This window comes from Lycorma delicatula, chromosome 10 (genome assembly GCF_047948215.1).
Source record: "Lycorma delicatula isolate Av1 chromosome 10, ASM4794821v1, whole genome shotgun sequence".
Classification (NCBI taxonomy): domain Eukaryota; kingdom Metazoa; phylum Arthropoda; class Insecta; order Hemiptera; family Fulgoridae; genus Lycorma; species Lycorma delicatula.
The window spans coordinates 24,984,377-25,008,178 of NC_134464.1; the positions used below are offsets into that span (position 1 = coordinate 24,984,377).

Genomic DNA, 23,802 nt, shown 5'->3' on the forward strand with positions numbered 1-23,802 from the left:
TATGAGTGTGAATGAAGTGTAGTCTTGTACATTGTCAGTTCGACCATACCTGAGATGTGTGGTTAATTGAAACCCAACCACCAAAGAACACCGGTATCCACGATCTAGTATTCAAGTCCGTGTAAAAATAGCTGGCTTTACTAGGACTTGAACGCTGGAACTCTCGACTTCCAAATCAGCTGATTTGGGAAGACGCGTTCACCACTACCCGGTGGGTGAGCATTGGCATCTGCCGAAAGGATCCTACAACGCAGTGTGCAAGGAAAAGGGCTCACGCCATATTAAACGAACCACCGTAAATGGCGGGACGCAGAGTCGAATAATGATAAGCGTGGAGCCTCTATATCGGGTAATCCTCAGAGCTAGCCGTGGCCACAAAAAAATTCGATAAAAAGTAACGTTTTGTACTTTATAAATAATAAAAAGACTATTTTCTAAATTCTAGTCCTTTATATAACTACGGGCATACGTATAACGTTGAAAGACAAACGTTAAGAAGAGATAAACGCCGAAGGACTAAAGGTACTAAGGTAAGTTCGTGGTCGGTGTTCCACTTTCACCTCTCGATTCGAATTTTATGACGGTTAACCTAAACCGGCGCCGTGGCCCTGAAAAACTTTTCGAATTATAACGTTTGAAAAAAAAAATTAAATCACTTTTATTCTATTTCGTCTTTTCGAATTGCATACGGGTGACTTAGTACTACCTGGTACAGGTGATAATTGCGACGTTTTACACCCTCATTTTTCCTGTTTAGCCTCCGGGAATTACCGTTCAGGTATTACTTCAAAGGATGAATGAGGATGATATGTATGAGTGCAAATGAAGTGCAGGCTTGTCCAGTCTCAGTTCGATCATTCCTAAGATGTGTGGTTAATTGAAACCCAACCACCAAAGAACACCGGCATCCACGATCTAGTATTCAAATCCGTATAAAAGTAATTTCCTTTACTAGGACTTGAACGCTGGAACTCTCGACTTCCAAATCAGCTGATTTGGGAAGACACGTTCACCACTAGATTAACCCGGTGGGTCGACGTTTTACGCCCGAAAGTGTTTTAAATTACTTTTAACTTTTGACCTTGAGAGCTACAATTATGTCACTGCCAGCACATGCGATTTCCTCCGGCGAAGGAAGTGCATTGCATCCCTCCAACAACTGGGACCCCCAGGAGGCGTATTCCTGTAGGGCCGGAAGTCTTTAGCACCGAAAGGAGTTCAGGGAACGGACTGAAGGGAAATTCCCCCGGGAGAACGAAGCACACACGCGGCTTGTCTCCCAAAGTCACTCCCGATGTATACTCAGCCGGTCTAAAGGATGGCAATTATTAATTCCGTCGAAAAATAGCACGTAGATATAACCACCATTAAATAATTACCCGCCGTTTAAAAGAAAGACACAGCAGCAAGGGACTCTTGTCCAGGTTCTGCGATTAGTAAGGAGATACTTAAATCTCCCGCTATTCTTGCGTTCCGTTCCTCGACGGAGGCGAAGCATACAACGCATAGTTTTCCTATAAAAATGAATACACTAATCTACGGTTTTACACTATTTTTCCTGTCTTTCTTACTTCTGTGAAAGCAGTTGATGTACCGATCAGAACTGATTTTTGTAAGAGTAATATGTTTAACTTGCAGCCAGTTCCTGTGTTCAATAGATCGAAGATGTCACTTGTATGACTCAATATTATACTCATTTCGATAGGCTTGGACTGCAGATACGCCACCTCTGAGTTAATGAAGAATGTGACGGAAGAAATCTCATATCGGAGCTCAAAATGCCGATCTCCGGGGCGGAGTGATAGCGTCTCTGCTTTTCAGCCGGAGGTCCCCAGTTCGAATCCCCCGGTTAAGCGTGGCATTTTTCATACTCTACAAAAAATCCATTTTCATCTCCCACGCACAAACCTTAGGCTTATGTGGCGAAATCAACAAAAAAATAAATAAATAAAATTAAGAAACATCATTTCAAAACAATCAATTACCATCGGTCAATGTTTCACGTGCTTACACGTTACCCAGTAAAATAATAAAGGCATCTTAAAGCTAAACTTTACATCTTCCTAAAAATATTTTAGAAAAATATCTAATATAAAATTGTAATTATATTTAAAAATGCCTATTCTATTGTTCACTTCTACGGATATTCGGATAACTATCTAACCGATCATATCGCTGAGGTCGATTTTATATCGATTTATCTCACTATTACATGAAGAGACTAACGTCTTTTTCGCTTGTTTCCAATAACCGCGAAAACTGTTGAACCAATCATTACGAAATTTTTACAGTAGCATTCTCATGAACCCCGTAATGTTTATTTCAAATCTCACCAATCTCATTACATACCATTATCACTACAATCTTCAGTTCCCATTAAATCCAAGTATCCTCTGGTTGGGCCTCCTTCAAAATTTCTTCATCTGTCTCGATCTATGAACCATCTTTCTTCCATTACTCTCATCACATCCCCTCTCTTGTGCATTTCTTTCATCATCTTATTTATCCATTTTATTCTTGATCTAGTCCTTAGTCTTCTACCTGTTCCCTCTGCATGCAGCATCTTAATCTTTCCTCACCCATCCTTTCAATATGTCCAAACCACCTGAGATTTGATATTCCATTCGACTCGACAAGGTTTCCCAATTTCATTTCTTCTTTAATCATACTACTCCTTAGTCTATCCCTTCATAATTTTTTTTTAAATTCATTTCTGCTGCTTATACTCGAGTCTACATCTTTCTGCCTCCTGTACAGGTTTCTGCCGCGTAGTCAAGAATTGGTACAAAGTAGTCTTTATGTATAACTTTCTTACATTGTAAAGGTACCTCCTTGTCTCAGATCAAACTTCTTTCACTCTGATAAAATCCACTATACACTCATTACTACATAAATTATTATTTTTTTATCTTTTTAATGTATAAATAAATAACTAGAACTTCTTTCACTAAATTTAATGCCATTATCTAATCTGGTGGAGACCCTTCTATCTTTGTCTGTTTAGCCTCTGGACCACTGTAAGGTATTAACTTCAGAGGCTGAATGAGAATGATATATATGAGTGAAGTGTCATCTAGTCTTGTACAGTCTCAGGTCGACCATTTTTGAGATGTGTTGTTAATTGAAATCCAACCACCGAAGAATACCGGTATCCGCGATCTAGTATTTAAATCTGTATAAAAGTAAGTTGCCTTTACTACGATTTGAACTTTTGATCTGGCGGAGAGCCATAAGAACTCAACCTTACGCGAGTAAAGTTTCATTCTGTAGATTTTTATATCCAGAACTAAGAAGTTCCATCAGAGTAAGCCATGTAGATAATCAGCATGGATTCGAATTTCAATTTGATATTAATATTTTCATAATTTCTAAGTCTATTGTTGATAGAACTCCTAGAATTACTAGAATTTATGATTATAGGTAACGTGAATCAATGTCAGAGCGTTCTCAAAGAATTGAAGAACAACGTATACGCTCGGCTCAAAATCGAGTTCAACCTTTAAGAAATATGTTATAAATTGTGATTAGCAATAACTGTGAGACCAAGTGCCCACATGTAATAAATAAAAAATTATTTCCGGTTTTTATACTTTTATAGCACAGGTGAAGCCGCGACGGGAAATGCTAGTATATTATAATTTTTTTTAAATAAATTTATACAGGCTGTAATCATTATTATACACAGATCGATTGGAATAAAAAATACGTATTTTTTGTCACAGTATTTCAATTAATCGAATAAATAATTTCGAATATAAAATAAATAAATTAATCGAATATTTTAAATTTCTAAAAGTAAAATTTTTAATAGTACGCCTGTTCCGTCAATCTTTTGTCCTGTACCCATCATTATGGATTTTCCGTACAGAATTTTCAGGCATCTAGGATTAAGGAGAGCGGATCCAAACAGATTGAATCTAACTTTAACTCGAATTTCTACCCGTCTTTTTAGAATCATAGATAAGTTGTACTAGCAGCTAATCGACAATAATGCTAACCGTTCATCGATGGATTAAAATAACAACAAAGGATTTTTTGTGTGTAGGCTACGACACAAACATCGCGTTTAATCGAAAGATCACAAAAGATTACTGAAGCGTAAAATTTATTTCACTTTCACTCTGTTTACACACCGACATAGCGACAGTAAATAATAACAATAACATCCCATTCAGTATATAATACGGTGTATAATCTAAAATATTAATGGTGAAAACACTGTGCGAACATAACGAGTGAACGCTACTGAATGATGTACTGTTCGCTTTAAAAGTAAAAACTACTAGAAATAGAAAGGAAGATAGATTAACAGGCTATTATATTCGGTGAATTATTTTATTGTATTTCAACGCATAAAAAGTGTTTGTGTATATATAGATTAAAAACAACAAAAATAATAACGGTAATCAAACACGAGAAAAAAAATTATGTCGAAAAAAGCGAGCGAAAGTATATACATGAACGTCCATTACAAGAAAAATTATTCAAGGTTTCAAGGTCACTTTTCACTGTCGAGTCTCAATTATTACGATTATAGCCGGACCAGTTTACCCCTACTACACACCGCGTTATACGTTTATTTAAGATAAGCGAATTCAGGACTCTGCAGTTTGTTAATCCTTCATTTCTTTTTTTATCTTAACTATTTATTATCGGAGACGTAAAGAAATTTATCTTCGACGGAGTAAAAATATTTTTTCTTTATTGAAAACCAAACGACTTCTAGGTTCGACGGCTTACACTCAAATAATATCGTTCTATGCTTCTCCACAAATGAACTCGTTCTTATTTTTTTTTTTTTTTTTTTTTTATTAAAAATGAATTACTGCAATTTTTTTACCATCATCGATGAGTGTTTTTTTTTTAGTTCCTTTTAAAAACTCTTCTTGTAGTGTTGATTGATACTTTGAATGTAGGAAGACAAATAAATTTATTTACAAAATCTTACGACTTAAAATTACCTTATTATTAAAATTCAACAGCATATAAACAAAATAAAAATGGATAAATAAATTTAGACTCAACATATAAAATGCTATTAGAAAGATTATCTCTTATATTCAATAAAAAGTGCAGAATTAGAGTTTATTTAAAAATAATTTTTACTTGTGTCTGTTAATTTATAACAATCTTGTATTTGCGATATTCTGCATTGATTTCACTATGAAGTGGGTAATTTTTATTTTCTAAAAATTATAACTATTCACGTATAGATGATAACATATAAGGAATATGCTGTTGTAAAAGAAAAGCATTGTGGTATGCAAATAAAATATACTGTAATAAGTGTAATAGCATTTAAAAAAAAAAAAAATTCTTTGACATAAAATTCATTTGCTATACTCATAGGTCAATTCCATGCAATATTCTTTCATATATACACCAGTAGTTTGTCATTAATTTTATTTCTATTTGTTCATGTAATACAATAATGAGCTCAGTAAATCAAATGCTAGGATAAAATCAATCAGAAATGCTCGATATGTTTGTTATAAATATTAATATAATAGAAAGTCCCCAGATTCTCATTGTATTAGTAGATGAAAACATTTCATCATTTACAGATATAATCAATTTGGATCAGTCAAAATTACTTTCCTGATCATGTTTGACTTGTTTAATTTCAAAATTATTCTTTTAAAAGAACTCCCTGGTTATAGAAATACGATTGATGTCATTACTCTATTTAATTTAAAACCTAACTCCGGGCAACAAAGTAGGTCCTTGGATCAAATACAGGGAAAAAATATAAAAATTATTTACTAATTTCATTAAAATGAAAATTAGCTGCTAATAAGGAATGATCCAAAGTAATATTCACATCTATACTACTACATGATACTGACAGAAGTGACAGTAGCTGAGGCAGTGGGGTACTGTCTAAGAGGGAAAAGGTAGACAAAATTACATGAATGGGTATCGACTGCCTAAAAATAAACAAACACCTCAGACAGAAACTAGTATGTCTGACTAGCAGATCTTGTAAAGTATGTGATCGTAAAAGGTCTGTACAGAGGACAGATGAAGAAGTTATTACCTAAAAGGGTCAGCAGCTCTTTCAGTTATGGGTACCAACAAATTAATAGTTAATATAGCCTGAACTATAAAATTGAAGCTAACATAAATTAAATCTAAGTACTGCATGACTGAAAGGAGTGGAAAATTCAGCTGTATTTTGAAGAGATGTATTTCTCTTCTTTTATTTAAATTCAATTCAATGTTGCTATCTTTTCAAGTAAAATATTCCAGAAGTAAAATAATCAGCCTGATTATATCCAAATGTGATCTTCTCAAGACATGGTCACCAAGAAATAAAAATTAAGACATTCTATGAATCAGAGAATGGAATGTTTGAAAATTAAATAAGTGTTGTAAGGAGGGTAATTTAAAATAAAAAACGGATAGGTTAAAGATAAATTTATCATGAATTACTGAGGTGCAATGGAAAGATGAACAAGATTTTTGTTCAGTTAATTATTGAATATTTAATACAAAATTAGAAAATGGAAATGTAGACGTATAATAAGCGTACGGGAAAAGAGATGTTATTACAAAAAGCACAGAAAAAAATTATTTGCCAGAATACATTTTTAAACTAACCCTATAAAAATCATCTGGGTTTATGTGCCAACCTCTTCAGTAAATGATGAAGAAATAGAAAAGATACATAAAAAATTGGATGATTTAATCATATTTATAAAGAAGATAAGATTATAGAAAGAAATGAAAGAAGCTTTCAGAACATTTAATAAAAAATATCAATAAGTGAATACTAAGTAACTAGCAACTGCATACACCTTTTTTAATAATTATAAATTAAGAAGACACATTTGTGGAGACGAGATACAGTATCAAATAGAGATAAGATGTCAAATTTATTTTAATGAAAGACTACAAACTTTAATGGAACATTACAAAAGATATTGATAAGCAGTCATCGAGTAGAAAATGAAGAAAGGAAAACTCTGATTCTGAAAGAATGAGACAACAATACAGTCCATTCTCATTGTTTTTTAACTTGCATGCAGAGAAGACAAACAAGTATTGAAAGAAAAATTTGATTGTGGAATATCTATCCACAGAGAAACAATAAAAACATTGAAATTTGTTAACGACACTGTTCTTTTGACAGAAGTAAAAAATAAAAGTGAAGAGCTATTCAATTAATAAGATTAGAACAAAAGTAATGAAACAGAAGGAGAAAAATAAGGGACTACAGCGTACCAAAAGTTGCAGAACTTTATTATTTAGGCAGAAAAATTTGAAAGGATAAATAAAGTATACCAGACATCAAAAGCAATTAACAAAGGCAAAGAGAATTTTCATGCAAGAGAGAAATTTCAGTAGTTTCATATATATTGATCTGAGAAGTAAACAGAAATTATTAAAAAATTTTATTTTTAGGTTAGTGCACGTGGTAGTTAAACATGGACGAATGAAAAAAACAGAAAGAAAAAGAATAGAAGCTTATGAAATGCAGTGCTACATGAAAATGTTGAAAATTAGGTGTTTCAAACAAATTTGAAGTGAAGAGATTGTAAGATGAATTAAAAAAAGGGAGAAATTTGTGACAGATCTTGTAAACAGATCAGGTTGATATGATGTTATATTAGACACCAAATTTTAATTAATTTGTTAATACAGTGAAATAAAAACTGTAGAGAAGACATTATACTGTAATGTATAATATTGTAAAACATACAATTAAATCTGTAGAAAATAATAAATATATTAAAGATAAAGCATTAATATAGAATAGAATAGACTAAATTACTATTGTTAGGTCCAAAGAATAGCATCAAACCAATCAAATATCTGATAACAAAAAAAAAAAAAACCATAGCTCACTAAACCTGCTTTACTTTCACTCCAAGCACTGAATCACAGTGTTTGGTTACTTAATGCTTGGACTCACAGTACAGTTACTTTGAAATGGATTTGAATACTAGTTTGTGGATACTGATGTTGTTTGATGGTTGGGTATCAATTAATCACACATCTCAGGAATGGTCGATCTGAGACTGTACAAGAATACACCTCATTTACATATCATCCTCACTCATGTTGGTTCACCTTATGTTGCTTTCAGAGGCTAAAGAGAAAAAGAAGAAAAGAAAAAACCCTGAATCACAGCATTTCATTTGTATTTAACAGAAAAAGTAATATTGTTTTTATTCAAAATAACACAACAGAAACTGTTATTGATGTATGGGACTCCATTCTTTAGATTGATACAAGGTTATTAGATAATTCTAACCTAGCATTAATAGTATTTAGGCTAACCTTTTACAATAATTTGTACCTTAACTGCAATCAAACAGATAGATCGTTAAAGATACCAAACCATACCAAAACCCAAAAAGATGATAATTTTGCTAACAGAAATTTGATTAGAATTGATTTAAATATAATAGACAAATTTATAAAGATACATTTGATATATAGATGTTAAATTTTTTTTAAGAAAAATTTATTTTTGGGTTAACATCAAAATTTTCTGATAAATATATATATATTGCTAATATTTTCAGAAAATAAATATCACAAGTATATGCATACATTCTTGTGTGTGTGTGTGTGCTCGCGCGCGCGCGCATGTTGTAGTTTCTCCCGGAATAATAAAGAAAAATGTTTTCATTGAGGACAATATAATAAAGAGAAAAGTGTATTAAACCAATTTTGATGGTATTTTTACATCTTATTGTTGAAAATATATATATATATATATATATATATGACATATGAGATTCTGAATAATCATATATGAATACAATATCTTCTACATAGATTTTTTCAACCGCACTACGAAAAGTATTTTTCAAACTGTATATTGTTCAATTACTCATATACTCACACCAGTCATAACTACACGAGTATATGGCTGTTAAGAAATTTTAATATTATCATCGGAACTCTCATAAACATATTTTTACCCGCATAAAAATCCTTAAGATTTTCATCTCAAAAACATGTAATCTCTTACAATTACAAAAAAAGAGAAAGTAGAAATAAAAAGGTTTCTGAAGATGATTTACAGTCTAATATTCGTTATTGTCATGATCTAAGTAAATGGATCGAGGGCGGATTACTATTGTTCGGTTCATATGCCCGTGAGTGACATATTTTTAAAACAATCGTGAGTTAGTTATAAATGAATTCAAAAAAGAGGAAAATTCAGTTTGACATGAATTTATATTTATATACGGATTGTTCCACGAAGAAACGGAGACATTTTCAGGATATTTCTACTGGTGAAAATAATGAAAAAAGTTCGTATAAATGTAGGTTTGGAAACGCTTTGTTTTCGAGTTACGACTCGCGAAAGATTTCGCTCGGATTTGGGACCCAAATTACGGGAAAAAGTTGATGGATTCTTACGTAATTCGAGTTGGGAAATAGGATGAAACAGATTTCCAGAACTGTAACTCCAGTAGTTTTTAAGATATCCGACATAAAACACAAAATTCGGTGTCGAAAAACAAGATTTTTAGGTTTATTGTACAATAGCTTTGTTAAATGACTAATAATATTTAGTGTTTAATGGTGGAGACGTAATAGCGTCTGCGCCTTTTACCCCGAGGTCCTGTGTTGAAATCCCGGCCGGCATTTAATAAAAAGTAAATAAAACTTTTTAAAACTCGTTTTTTTATTTAAGCAAAACAGACAAAAAATAGGCAGAAAATCGTATTATTCTTCCTGTATCTAATAAGCATTATTCTTGATATAGCAAAACAAAAAAATAAAAAACATGAAATTATAAATGGTAAAAGAATAACAGTAATTGTTCAAAGTTGCTCAATGACAGTAATTATTTGAAATTCCCTCCTTCATAATGTACACAACAGTCTCTGCCCGACGTAAAATATTTCCGGTTTCATCTCAGGATTGTTTCGTATAAATTCAATAGCATTTTGGACTTTAATGAGTAAACTCTTCTTTGGTATTAACGTTTTGTCGGTTTACTATCATTTTCATATAGACCCAAATAAAGTAATCCAGTGGCGTTAAGTCAGGTAATCGTGTTGGCCAATCGTTTGCTCCCAGTTGTTTGTAACCCAGTTTAAGAAATTAGCATCAAGTAATTTTTAGCTACTAAAGAAAAATGTGGCGTTTCACCATCGTGCTGGAAAATCATTAAAATATGAATTTTTATCATTATTTTCACCAGTAAAATGTCCTAAAGGTTTCTTCATTTCTTCGTGAAACCTTTGTGTATAATAGAACATGTGAATGATTCATAATCAACGCCCAACAAAAACTACTGTAGATAAATTGATTAAAATTTGTATACGCGTTCTTATGATGTATATGCACACTAAAAAGGATTTTTTGAAATTCCAAATTTAAAGGGTTAAAATGGAATAACAATGAAATCTACTTACGTTTTTAATTTCTCGGTAAGAAATAAAGATATCAACTTGATTTTTGGTGTTTAAACTTCATGTGAATATCTAAAAACCAATTTCTAGATTTTTAAAACTCTTTGAAAGAGGTGAAGAATGGTAAAAAATCTTGAATAATGATTGTAAATTTTCCCATTTCCGATTATACTAAATAAGATATTCACTAGATTTGGCTTGCAAATACTCTTCAGATAAATATCGAAAAAACCATTCTCGGGTTTTTTTGGATTTCGATTATTCAGGGGGTGCATTGTTGTACGGCGTGGTGGCCAAACCAACACAGTCAGTGTTACTATATGTGCAACACGACTGGCTGCACCTGCCTGTAGTTACTTTACTAAAAAACATAAAATAAAAAATAAATTAACCGCAATGGGAAACGTAAATATACATATAGTTCGAACGGAGATGCTAATATATATATATTGTGTGATTATGTGATTGTATTTATGAATTTTTAAAATTTTATAATGGAAATTTTTCTGTTGATTTCTGTTTAATTTTAGCGGAGAAATTAATTGAAATATTTTTTAACAGTAAATTACATTTTTTCATAGATAATTTGTAAATGTTTCATTTTTTGGTCTTCATCAACGAACAATATTGGATTACTATAGAGTTATGATATTATCCCAATGTTATGCTAGTATTTTCACGCAAAATTTAACACTATTAATCGGTAGAAGTTTTGTAAATAGGAATGTACATCCTTCATATTTCAGTAAGCCTGAACTCAACGTTCAGTAAAAATACTTTTTTATCCGATTTTTTGCGAACATTTAAAATACGGTAGCATTTTCTATAGACCTAACCATATTTTAATTAAAATTTAGAAAAAAATGTAAATAAATTCAAAAATCCAATGTAAAAAATTAAAAATAGTAATTTTTAATTCTTTAAATTTCGAATTTTGAAAGTCGGGGCTAAGTCACGATTGGAAATAATAATATCGATAGTAGTTCATAATTTGACACTGCTTTTAGCATTGAAAACATTCATTTTTTTAAATATGTTTTTTAAGTTAAATTTTTACAAAAAAAAGGAAAAAATTAAATCTCTACATAATAATGTAAATTCTTGTACTAGTAGGAGGAGAAAATATCTGTAATACCCTAAAGAAAAACAACAGTTTTACAGCACTTAGAAGTAATCAACACAAACTGGGTAAGGAATTAAGAGATGTGCATTAAACAGATATCTAAGACGAAAAAGAAAGTGATAGTGTTGAAAGTGCAACAAAGTTTAATAAAATTCAAATTTGTTTCACTGGCCCATTGATGGCTTCAATCACTAGAACCATATATATATATTTCAATCTTTGTGTATATGTAAATTTCATTCAGTTGATTTCCATGGGGGAGTGGTAGCTTTTCATCCGGAGGTCCCATGTTCGAATCCCAATCAGGAATTGCATTTTTTATACGCTACAAAGATCCATTTCCATATCGTAGGCACAAACTTCAAGCTTATGTGGTGATATCAAGCAAGAAAAAAAAAAATTGTACAGTTGTGTTTTTCATATTGTAACATTTTTTCACTGGTTCACTCTTTTGTTTATTCATACACAGTAACAACATCCTGGCTCAATAATAGTTACGATGGTGGATTTTAATGAATTTTGTATAATATGAAAAATGTCATGCCTGACAGGGACTTGAACCTAAAACTTCCGGGTTTGAAAAAATTAGGAAATTTTTTTTCAGCAAATGAGTCATTTAGATAGAAAAGAAGAAATTGTAAATATTATTTTCTCTAGTGCCAAACGTTTTCTCTGACACAAGAATACAAACTTTCTTACATACAATTTATAGAAGAATCTCTCATAATCAACCTCACCTAAGATTCTGAACAGTTCAATAAACTGTTTAGAAATCTTGTCTAAAATAGCAGTTCTGAGACCTGGTGAATGTTTTACCGATTAAAAAAATGTACAAATTAATGAATGAAGAAAGTTTCATTTTTTATTAACTCTGTAACAAAACCAATTTTTTTACTTATCTTCAGCTGTTATTAAAAGATAAGTAAAGTGATTAAAATCATTTCTCACTGAGAGAAGATAAGACCTCAGTTTAAAAATTAAAAAATTTCTATAGTCAATGCAATTTTTTTTCTTGAATAAATAAATAAATTTTTATTCTAATCATTACATAAAAATACATTTTAAAGATCATTCAATATATTCCTGCTTCATAAACTTCACCTTGTTACTCACTCTAATTTATTATCAGTATATAATAATTTTTTTATTTACTTTTCTTATGAATATTCCAGATATCTCATGCAGCTCTCTGAATTCGAGGCCTGTAGCCAGCCACATCCCTTGTTTGTGATGTGTGGAGGGAGATTTAGTCTTGTAAAGTCTCACGTCAAAAATACCTGAGATGTATGGTTAATTGGAATTCAACCACCAAAGAACACCAGTATCCACGATCTAGTATTCAAATTCAAATAAAAGCAACTTTTTTTATTAGGATTCGAATCTGAGAACTTTTGACTACAAAATCAGTTGATTTACAATGAGTTTGACCACTAGACCAACCCGGCATGTTGTAGTAATTATAGTACTCAACATAATTTAATATACATGTAATTAATATTAGATGTGTAAAATTTAAAAAAGAATATTACAGTTTGCTATAGTCATATTTTTCATGTTTTGTAGCCACTTCCTACCCTCAGTACACATACACTAATAAGATTAAAATTTTATTCTTGCCAAATTTAAGGTAAGATAATTGGCTGGCCAGTTAATGTAGTAGTTATCTTATCAGTCTATATCAATTGACCTTGGGTTCAATTACTGGCTAAGGTCTACATTTTTTACTCATTTCATCCATCTCATCTCCCTCATTAAAATATGTGCAGAAGCATATCTGAAGTCTAACAAAAATTAAAAAAATATGATTACTGTTTTTCTTAAGTGAAAAGTATGCCATAAGTTCTATTAAAATAGACTCAGATATTAGTCTTAAATATCAAGAAACAAAAAATACATAAGAAACAGCTTTAAGGGACAGAAAAACACAGTATATTTCATAAATACAATACAAATTTAAAATGTAGTAGGCAAATCAGATTTAAATAAGCTATTTAAAATCATTAACTTTTCAACTAATAAATGAAAGCAAATTTAATAAATACAAAATTCTAAAGAAGTTACTTCATAAGGTTTTTAAATTATGAATAGATACAATTCAAACCACATTTTAAATACATGTATGTTTAACACAGTAGCACCACTCATTGAAGATAGATACAAGACCAGCTGAAAATCTTTTGAAGTAATTAGTTAAAAACACTGTATTAAATTTGGTTCGGTTTGTCATTTTAAAAGCTTAAAATTTGGCTACTCTTCATTACCAACCTCACAGACAAAACATGTCAGATTAAGATTAATGCATTATTATAAAAAAATTGTTTTGATACTAAGGCAATGTTAAATGAAGACAAAAAATGATAACATAATTTAGACATGTACTTTAGCTTGGATTAAGAGGCATATTTCATCAAGAACTTCAGCCATTAGAATTAGGATATAGAGTCCCTTCACAAATCCACTAACAGTCCCCTCTTGGATTTTATTGAACCCCTACAGATGTCAGAAATAATCAATAAGAAATTAGTGGATCTAATTCATCACAAAAATCAAAATAAGGAAGATGCAATCAAGGATAAAGAAAAAGATTTTGTTGGTGAAAATAGATTACCCATTTACACCTATTAAGGAACTGCAGCATAAAACAATAAACCATTCAAGCGAATAATTTCATCCACAGGATTTGAGACCATTCCAGGCAGCAACTTCTCAACCCACTTGTTACCTTTAGGTAAGTTTTACCTAGGAAAGTAGTAATACATTATGGAATCAATGGTTTTGCTTTAACAAGCATAAATGAATAACAAAATTTTCCTTTATACATTAAAGGGCTACTAAAAAATAAGTTCAGACTTTACAAAGAGACACCCTTTCCTGCTACTGTAATTTTTAGATACATATACAGTATAGATGAATTAAACTGAACTATAAACCTTTCGAGCAGTTCATATACATTACAGATTAGTAGTATAATTTGGACGTATATATGGCAGTCAGTCAATCCACCATAAAAAGGAAATATGTCATTAAAACTTTGCCTGAATGCAAAGACAATGAATTGTGGAATAAACAAATGAAATTAATATATATATATATATATAAAGTAACAAGCTCAATTATACTTAAATGTATTGCATTGGTTACTTGTTTTACAGATTGTAAATTATCACTTTTTAGGTTACTGTGCCATTATTTCCACACAATATTAGTTCAATTGGTTCAACCTCACACTGATATCGATTTGGCTCATCGGCCACTGATAACTAATTTTTGTTTTCAAAGTGTGTGTGTGTGTGTGTGTGTGTGTGTGTGTGTGTGTGTGTGTGAGAGAGAGAGAGAGAGAGAGAGAGAGAGAGTATGACCCATTTCTTTATTTTTAAAATTATATATCTTTTATAACTCTTATTTTTCGGATGAATTCGATTCAGACAATTATACTTTTTCACGGTATTTTAGAACTAAATCTCTCTGTGATTTTATCTTACACTTACATGTTACTAGAGCTACTTCTCTTTCTGTATTTTATTTTTTATTTTTTTTTATTTTTATAAGTTCCACTTCATTTTATTATCAACTGATTTTTTAACAATTATTGTTTTGTTTATTATTGTTATTAAAAAAAAAATACTAATGATAATAATAGAAGTAATGTTGATTTTTATATTGTAAATTATAGATTTTATCAATTATTCCGATTCAGAAATAATAAAAAAAATATAATCGTTAACTACCATTGGTGTTAATAAATTACAGTTATTAGAGCAATAGATATGCATAATAATTTAGATCTTCAATGAATTAATTTCTGTGTCAATAAATAATGTTTTAAGAAAAGAGCTTTTTTCTGATTCTTTTTATCAGTGGTTATACCTATATTAAAAAATGTGATAATAGATATCAAATTATGAATCTGATATAATAATATTATAATCAAAAAACTTGTAAAAAAAGTACGTTATAATGAAATTAAATAACTTTTCCAAAAGTTAATTAATTCATGAGTGAGTCACTTGATTTTCAAAAATGTAATGATGTGAACACTTGATTTTGGAATTTATTGATTATACTTATGTCCAAATAAACTAAATATTATTTGTTAGAATAATATTATTATACATTAGTTACTTTTTACTGACTGTTCGACAGTTTTCAATACTATAAACCACTTTTGATAAAAAAAAGGTTTAAAAAATCACTGTAGAAAGTATCTATTTCGATTTATTTGCTAGTTATTACTTGGAAACAGAAAATCTAGTCAAAGGTGCCAGTGATAAAACTATTAAATACATTAAATTCAGCAGTTGCCTGGGGCCTGTATTGTATTTAATGTATGTAAATAAGTTATTTAATGTAATTAAAAACTGCACATTTTACATGTACACTGCTATTATTATTTTTTATTTATTTTTTTTATTTATACAGGCATCAACTTCTAAAGATCATTGCCCTCATCACATTCTTTAAAAAAAGGATAAAATCACCAGCAGGTTTGTCAGATGTGAGGGTGTATAAGGCCCTTAAATTTTAATAAAACACAGAAATAGATGTTACGTGAAACATTTAAACAAAATGCACACATACAACACTTACAGAGTGTAAAGGGCTTTAACATTTACATAAAACACAAAATAAAATTAAAACATTAAACATACAGGAAAAAAAATACTCAAAAAATGTTGGACAGAACCATGTAAATTTGAGAAATCAGTTTGGATGTAAAGTGACTTCCACGTAGAGAATACTCATACGTAAGGCATACGATAATGTTACTCATAAATATAACACATACTGACTTCATCAAAGGCTTCACCATAAATTTATTAGTAATTTGCTGGCATGTAGGTAAGCAACTATTTTTTCTTCTTTACCATTTTCTAAATCAGCAGCAATATTATTTCTTGTTTCATACCTCTTTCTAAGGTTTTCATATATTGTACACTCTTCCAGTAGATGCTTATAGTAAGTGGTCTATCACATGCACTGCATGTTGGTCTTTCTTTGCTAGTTAACATATGAATGTTTTATTGCATGTGACTGATTCTAACTACTTGTTCCCAACAAGTCATTTTCATGTCACTCTTCCATTTATATGGAGTAATTTTGTTAGTCTCATATTTATTACTCCATGAATAAAAATACTAATGAATGAATTACACTGTTGTTTAATGAGAATGTTTTTCATGTTTATCTAAAGCAAGGAGAAACCTTGGACTGCTTTTATGGGTCTGTTGCTTTTTCAAGATGTTCAAACAACATATTCAAATGAGTCTGTATCAATATAAAATAATGTTAGACCAGTGCTTGAATAATGCACCCCAGTATGGAATTATAGAGTATATACTTTTAATTAACTTGAAACTGTTCAGAAACATCTTTTTTTTTATTTTTTACATACAAAAGTTTTGGAGAAGCTCTGATTATGAAGCCCAGTGTAGTTTTTAGGCTGTGAGTTCCTGGAGGAATCGGTGGTTGTTTCAGAATGTTATCTTTGTTACTAAGGAACTTAATGGAAGTCTTCTTAGTAATATAACCAATAATGGTTTTTGAATGCTTTACGTTAGATTTAGAAAGAATCATCTTTTTCTTTGACTGCAGCAGCCGACTTCATTAGTTCTTTGGTAAGGTGCTTGGATTAAATAAATGATTATCTTCCAGATTCTGTGGGTGTTGTTGTTGATAATAGTTCATCAGTAAGTAAAGCTATCAATTATAAGTAACTTGTAGTAAAATTATTTGTAGTTGCTGTAACTTATTTCAATAATTTGACAAAGTTCTTAGTTCTAGGTTTTTTCATATTATTGTTATAATACACAGATATTTTTCCTAATTACATGAATTATTGATTGATTTTCTATGTGTTTATCTATATTTATTCTTATTATTTTTATGCAACATATTTAGACTGTTCTATTGCACTATTTCTCAGTCTATCTCAATCCAGCTTCCCAGAATTTTTGATATAGATGTGAACAAGGAAACAGACATATTGTTTATTCTGATGCACTTCATGATACCTTACAGTACATATTCAAATAGAAAAGGCCTTACTAATTCTAATAGGCAAGCTTATGATAATTCTAAGAGACTACCAGGCTTTGTTTAATGCTGTTAAGGAAATGTACTGGAGTATGGTCTATGCCTCCTCAAGTATTATTGATGCTGCCATTGCCTTTTCAAATATTCTTAAGAATTATTGAATATGTACCTGTAAGAAGAATAAGGTCAAGTACTTTTCCTACCTGGTGTTCTAGGAGCTCATTAAGCAACTTAAGAGTAAGGAAGTAGTGCATAAAAATAAAAAATCAGATTAGCTGTTTATTATGATAATTTCACACTTTTAAGAAATCTATTGAAATATTAAGAAACTCTTAAGAATTTTCTGAGAAAAGATTCCTTCAGAAGAGATAGAGAGATAAAGATTAAGAAGCTTAAAATAAAGCTTGCAAACATTTTTAAATATGTTAAATTCTTTATAGAGGATTTATTTAAAGTTCATCCAGATCAGGGTTGTAACAGATGAAAGAACCGAGTCATTTAATTTAAAACAATGTTATGGTGAATTTCCTATTGTTGGAAGAATGCAGTAGTCTCACAGTATCCCTAAGATTTGCATGCTATTTCTAATTGTAGACCTAACACCAAGTTAAATGTAGTAGTTAAGGTTTGCCAAAGAATGCTACAAGCTATCTGTATGATAATGATGATGATTTATTGATCAAAGGCAATGTGATTTTGTAGCCAGGAGATCAACCAATACAAATCTAAATATGTTATACCTTTGTTGCCCCAGAGTTGAAAGCACCTAGACAGGTGTTCACCATCTACTTTGGCTTCAAGAAGGATTTTGAACAGTTCCTGATGACATCCTTTTGTACAATTAGAAATTTGTGGTGATAAGGGTGTTGTGCTAAGATGGATCCATTCGTATTTGCAGAATTTTTCTGGGTAAAGGAATGGTGAAATCTATAGCTAGTGTGTAGAGACTTCTGGCATTCCATAGAGGTTGAATTTAGATCCACTATTACTTATCCTATTTGTTAATAACAAAGGGAATGACTAAGTACAAAGATATTCAAATTTGCTGACAATGTCAAAATGTATGACAAAATTAACTCTTAGAGATTACTTAATCCTCCAACAGGATTAAAACACAAAGTTTTCAAATGAGTATGAACTGTCTCTTAACCTTAATAAGACCATTATTCTATTGTTATACTAAGAAGACGTTATTGGTTATATATGAATAGAGAGTAGAGATCAAAGTCTTGTAAAGACAGTTTACCTTCGATGCCAACATGCTGTCATCATTACATCAAAAACATAAAACATTTTGGACTGACTTTTCTGGTATGCATTCTCTTCAAGCAAACACCAGGTTCCTCAACTAAACCCTTTTTAGATAGTATTGAAAACTGATGTGTCAGTAAGGATTATGACAGAGGTCTAGCTTAAAAGAGTGAGCAAAGAAAATTCCTTTGTAAATTATACTGCTGAGGGTTGAGTGAACACCAAATATGGTATGAAACTGAACCTAGTCTTTTGGATTTTGCTTTCTTAAAAATTAGGAGAAATACAGAAAACAGTTTTTATTTCTAAGGTGACTTATTGACATTGATATTTCAAGTACAGGTATCAGAATTCTACATACAAATAATAGAAGGCATAAACTATTTGAATACTGTCAAGAAATTATACATCACCAATTGCAAGATGTATAATAATTCACAATTTTATTAATAAAAGGGGAGTCGATGTGTTCAGTGAGAATCTTTATTATACAGAGCATTACGAAAGTTGCTGTGCACTGGAATTATGGAAGTGTAATGATGAAACTTTCTTAATGATTGCTTTGTATTTTTATTTCATTATTTTAAAGGAATGAATAATATAGCATCTGGAATAGTTTATAAAAGGTGTTGAAAATGACCTCCTCAACATCAATATAATGCTGCACACATTTCAATTTGTTTTCAAACACTTTAACCAGCTGATGAACTGGAATGTCTCGTACATATGCTGTTATTGCGGTTTTTAGTTCATAAATCGTGACTGGTCTGTTACAGTATGCTGCTGTTTCACTGCCCCCCTGTAGAAAGTAATCTGGGGGTGTCAGAATGGGTGATTGTGCATGTTACAAACCACTCAAAATAATTTGTTCACCAAAAACATTTTGTAAAAAAGTCATTGACCTGTTAGCTATGAGCACTGTGGCGCCGTATTGTTGAAATCAACCATGATTAATTTCCACTTCTGTTAACTGACTAATGAATAACGATACCCACCAGATTGGTCTAGTGGTGAACATGTCTTCCCAAATAAGCTGATTTCGAAGTCGAGAGTTCCAGCATTCAAGTCCTAGTAAACACATTTACTTTTATATGGATTTAAATACTAAATTGTGGATACCAGTGTTCTTTGGTGGTTGAGTTTCAATTAACTACACATCTCCAAACTGATCAAACAGAAACTGTACAAGACTACACTTCATTTACACTAATACATATCATCCTCATTCATCCTCTGAAGTACAACTTGAATGGTAATTCCAGAAGGCTAAAAGAGGAAAAAGAAAGAAGCACAATAAGGATAACTATTAACTGTATTTTTAAAAAAGATTGGACCCACAACTCACGTAGCAGAGACTTCAATTTCCGCTTCATGTAAAGATTGTTCATGTAATAAAGGGTTAATTTTCGCACAGTCGTATTTTTTTGTGAATTAATATATCCTTCCAGATGAAACCTCGCTTCATGTATAAAAAAACATAATTACGAGGACACCTACGGAATTTTGATCAATAAAACGTTTAAATCATTGACAATAATTTAGTCATTTCAATTCTTGAACACATATTACTATGTAGGGGAAAAGTTTGTTCTTTTCTTACAACTTTATGTACAGTAGCAAGTCCGATATCTTGCTGCTGTTCTAACTTTTAACAAAGCATTGACTTTGATGGACTTTCGGACATAGCATCCAAAATATTAAGCAGCTTCTATTCATTAGTTTAGTTGGTCTTCCACTTTGATCCAAAGTGGAAATTCATCAGATCCTGTTATCTGAAATTTTTCGATAAGAGTTCGAATTGCATTGTGGTGAAGAACAGGAATATTTGGAAACGTTTCAGAAAACTTGTGCTTCACTAAAGCAGTATACTCGTCACCTTTACAAAAGATGTGTTCATCTACCGAAAGAACCATTATGTTTCTCGCAATTATTGATTCCAGTAAACGAAACTAATCATTCAATCTCAACTCAACAATCGACATCTCTGGTTCATTACTGAGCAACAACCAATGATTCCACATGGTAACTAACCTAACTCTTTCTCTGATGTAGAAAAGTAAGAAATGAGTTTTTGAATAATACTTTGATTCAATTCATTGGTCTTCATTTATGACAATGAGGAAAAGAGTGACCTTATAAATGTTCCTTAAGTCATCACAGAAACATTAAGAATGTTAATAATATACTGAACATCAGATTTACTGTGAGTGTAGATATCATCTCTCCTACAATCATTGACAGTTTGAATGTTGTTATTGCCACTAATTTCTTCTTCATTTAATCTTGAAAGCAAGTACTTTTTATGAATCTTAAAAGAGTTTTGAAACATTAATTTCTAAAAAAAAGCTAACTATGCAGACCTTAAAAATTATTAATTGATTTCTGTTGATGGTGTTCTACTCAAGTTATCTGAGATAATAATCATCTCAACTATATATAAATGTATATAATCAGTATCTTTGCTACTCACTAAAAAAGATTTCATACTTGAGAATATGGATTTAGTAATTTTGATAAATTATCTCTAATTTAGTTGATATGATTTTGTTGCACCCATTTTTTGTTCAAGAGTTGAAAAAGATGCAGCCTATTTTGATTCTTGTAAAGCATTTTGTACAGTCACTTATTCAGTTGTATTATATAAATTACATAATTACAAAATCATTCTATGATGAAATGGATTAATTTATACCTGGAATACAATTTTTTTGGGAATTTTGTCCCACATGAGGAAAGCTGTACACAAATTTAGGTTTAACTTTTTTTTTACATGTATAAGATAATGTGTATAAATATATATATATATATATTGTATTTTTTTTTATAATCAAAAACCAACTTGAACAACCCAAGTACAACAGAATTACAAAGTAAATGAAATGACACTTACCTTTTTTTTTATTCCAATAGCACTTTTGCAGGATCCTGCATCATCAGTTGTATATAATTATATAAAATTATGTGTCAAACATAACAATTTTTTTTTAATTTTTTAGAATAAAACTTAAAAGATTAAAATTACATAATATATACAAAATATGAAGCCAATTAAATAAAAATAAGTACATATGTAGAAATATGGTGTCAATTAAAAATTAAAATTACATTTAAAAATAAAATAATTAGAAAATTTATACCATGTAACCTGGTCAGCCAGTGTTATATTATTGAGTGGTTTGAAATTATTTATATACATTCTGATTATATCTATTTTAATCTAAAAATGTACTGCCATCTGTTGCCACTTTTATAAATGTCATCTTTAAATACTGTCTGAAAGTTGATAAAGTTGGAAATTCTTTTGTATTTATGTATATAAAATCTCTCCAAAATGTTCAAATTATTGCTATTACTATTTAAATTAAATTTCTTGATTTCTACTATTTCCAAATTTGTATATAACTACAAACTTATTTTTAACTGTATATAAATAATTTCAAATCCACTCAGTAATATAAGATTGGCTGGCAGGTTACATGGTATAAATTTTGTAATTATTTTATTTTTAAATTTTATTTTATTTTTTAATTCTTAATTGATGTCATATTTCTACATATGTACTTATTTTTATTTAATTGGCTTCATATTTTGTATATATGATAGTTATTTTAATTTTGTTCTAGAAAAAAAATAATAAAATTTAAAAAAATTTGTTATGTTTGATATGTAATTTTATATCAATTGTATACAACTGATGATGTGGGATCCCGTGAAAGTGCTACTAGAATAAAGAAAAAAAAAGTAAGTGTCATTTCATTGACTTTGTAATTCTGTACTTAGGTTGTTCAAGTTGGTTTTTGATTATATAAAAAAAAAAATTATATTGGTACAGAGGAATATGGGTCTTATAAATATATATAAAACAAGACATATTTTACTTAAAAATAATACCTTTATTGAGCTCTTCAGTTAACCATTCAACTATACAGACTTATAAATTAAATATATTATGTTTCACTTAGAATTCTCTAAGCTTCCTCAGGTGACAGTACACATTCCTACATACATCATACAAATATATAAATATATATGTGTATGTGCGCGCGCACGCTTATGTGTGATATTGAGCCCAGAAAAGATTTATAAGCTTAAATAGACCCAAACAATTTTTATAACTTTCAACTTTAATGAACCACAGGAGGATCATTTGAAAATTTTTAGTAAGGCAATTGACCTCGATAAATATCTCATGTTAAAAAATATGATATATTTCAGTGTCATGGTTTATGATTACCTTGCCAAAAAAATGTTATCAAAACTGGTACTGCTACTATTACTACTCTACTACTGTAAAATAAGAAAGAAACTGATAAAAACGGAAAAAATGAGATAATCAGCTTCCCTGTAACAGGTTTTTTTTTAAAATGGTAAGGTATGAAAATATGATATTGAAGGGAATATTTATCCTAAAGTTTAACTTTATTTGTGTGGATTTTTCTATTGTTAATTTTTTTTTTTTGCAGTTATTAAGACCCATTTGTGTAATCGAACAGCACTGGATGGAGGCCATGGAGATTCCAAATATGATTGTCTTTTTTTATTCGCTTTTCAAAAAATAAATTGGAAAAGAGAAGTAGTTAAAAGTTGAAAATTTTAATTAACTGAAGGTTTGGGTTGAAAAAGTCTCTAACCTCCCTGATTTGAAAGAGTGACCTTGAAAAACTGTTGAAAAAAGACTACTTACAATTTTTTTTTAATGTAGGGAGTAAGGAAATTAAAGATTACCAAACATCATAAAAATTTCAGTACGACCTCATTTCACCCAGGTAGCTGAAATCCGAGCGAAATCTTTCATTAGCTGTAACTCGCAAACGAAGCATTTTAGGATATGTTTTAATATAATTTTTTTCATTATTTTCACGAGTACAATAGGCTATGAAAGTTCCAATAGAACTCCGCGATATACAACGTATATTACAGTCTATGTTCTTTATCCCTGTTTCATTTTTTTTTTTTTACGGGAACCAATCGTTCAACTGAACGATTACTAACTGAGGTCATCAATGCATTCCTGCT

At 30.3% G+C, this 23,802-nt stretch overlaps 1 long non-coding RNA gene across 1 annotated transcript in view; it reads left to right on the forward strand.

Annotated features, from left to right (window-relative positions):
* The window catches only part of LOC142331476 (uncharacterized), a 64,338-nt gene extending 51,200 nt beyond the window's left edge, over positions 1-13,138 (forward strand). Inside the window, exon 3 of the long non-coding RNA XR_012758002.1 lies at positions 12,675-13,138. This is a non-coding gene — a long non-coding RNA (uncharacterized LOC142331476). The remainder of the gene's footprint in view (positions 1-12,674) is intronic.
* The last annotated feature ends 10,664 nt before the right edge of the window (positions 13,139-23,802 follow it).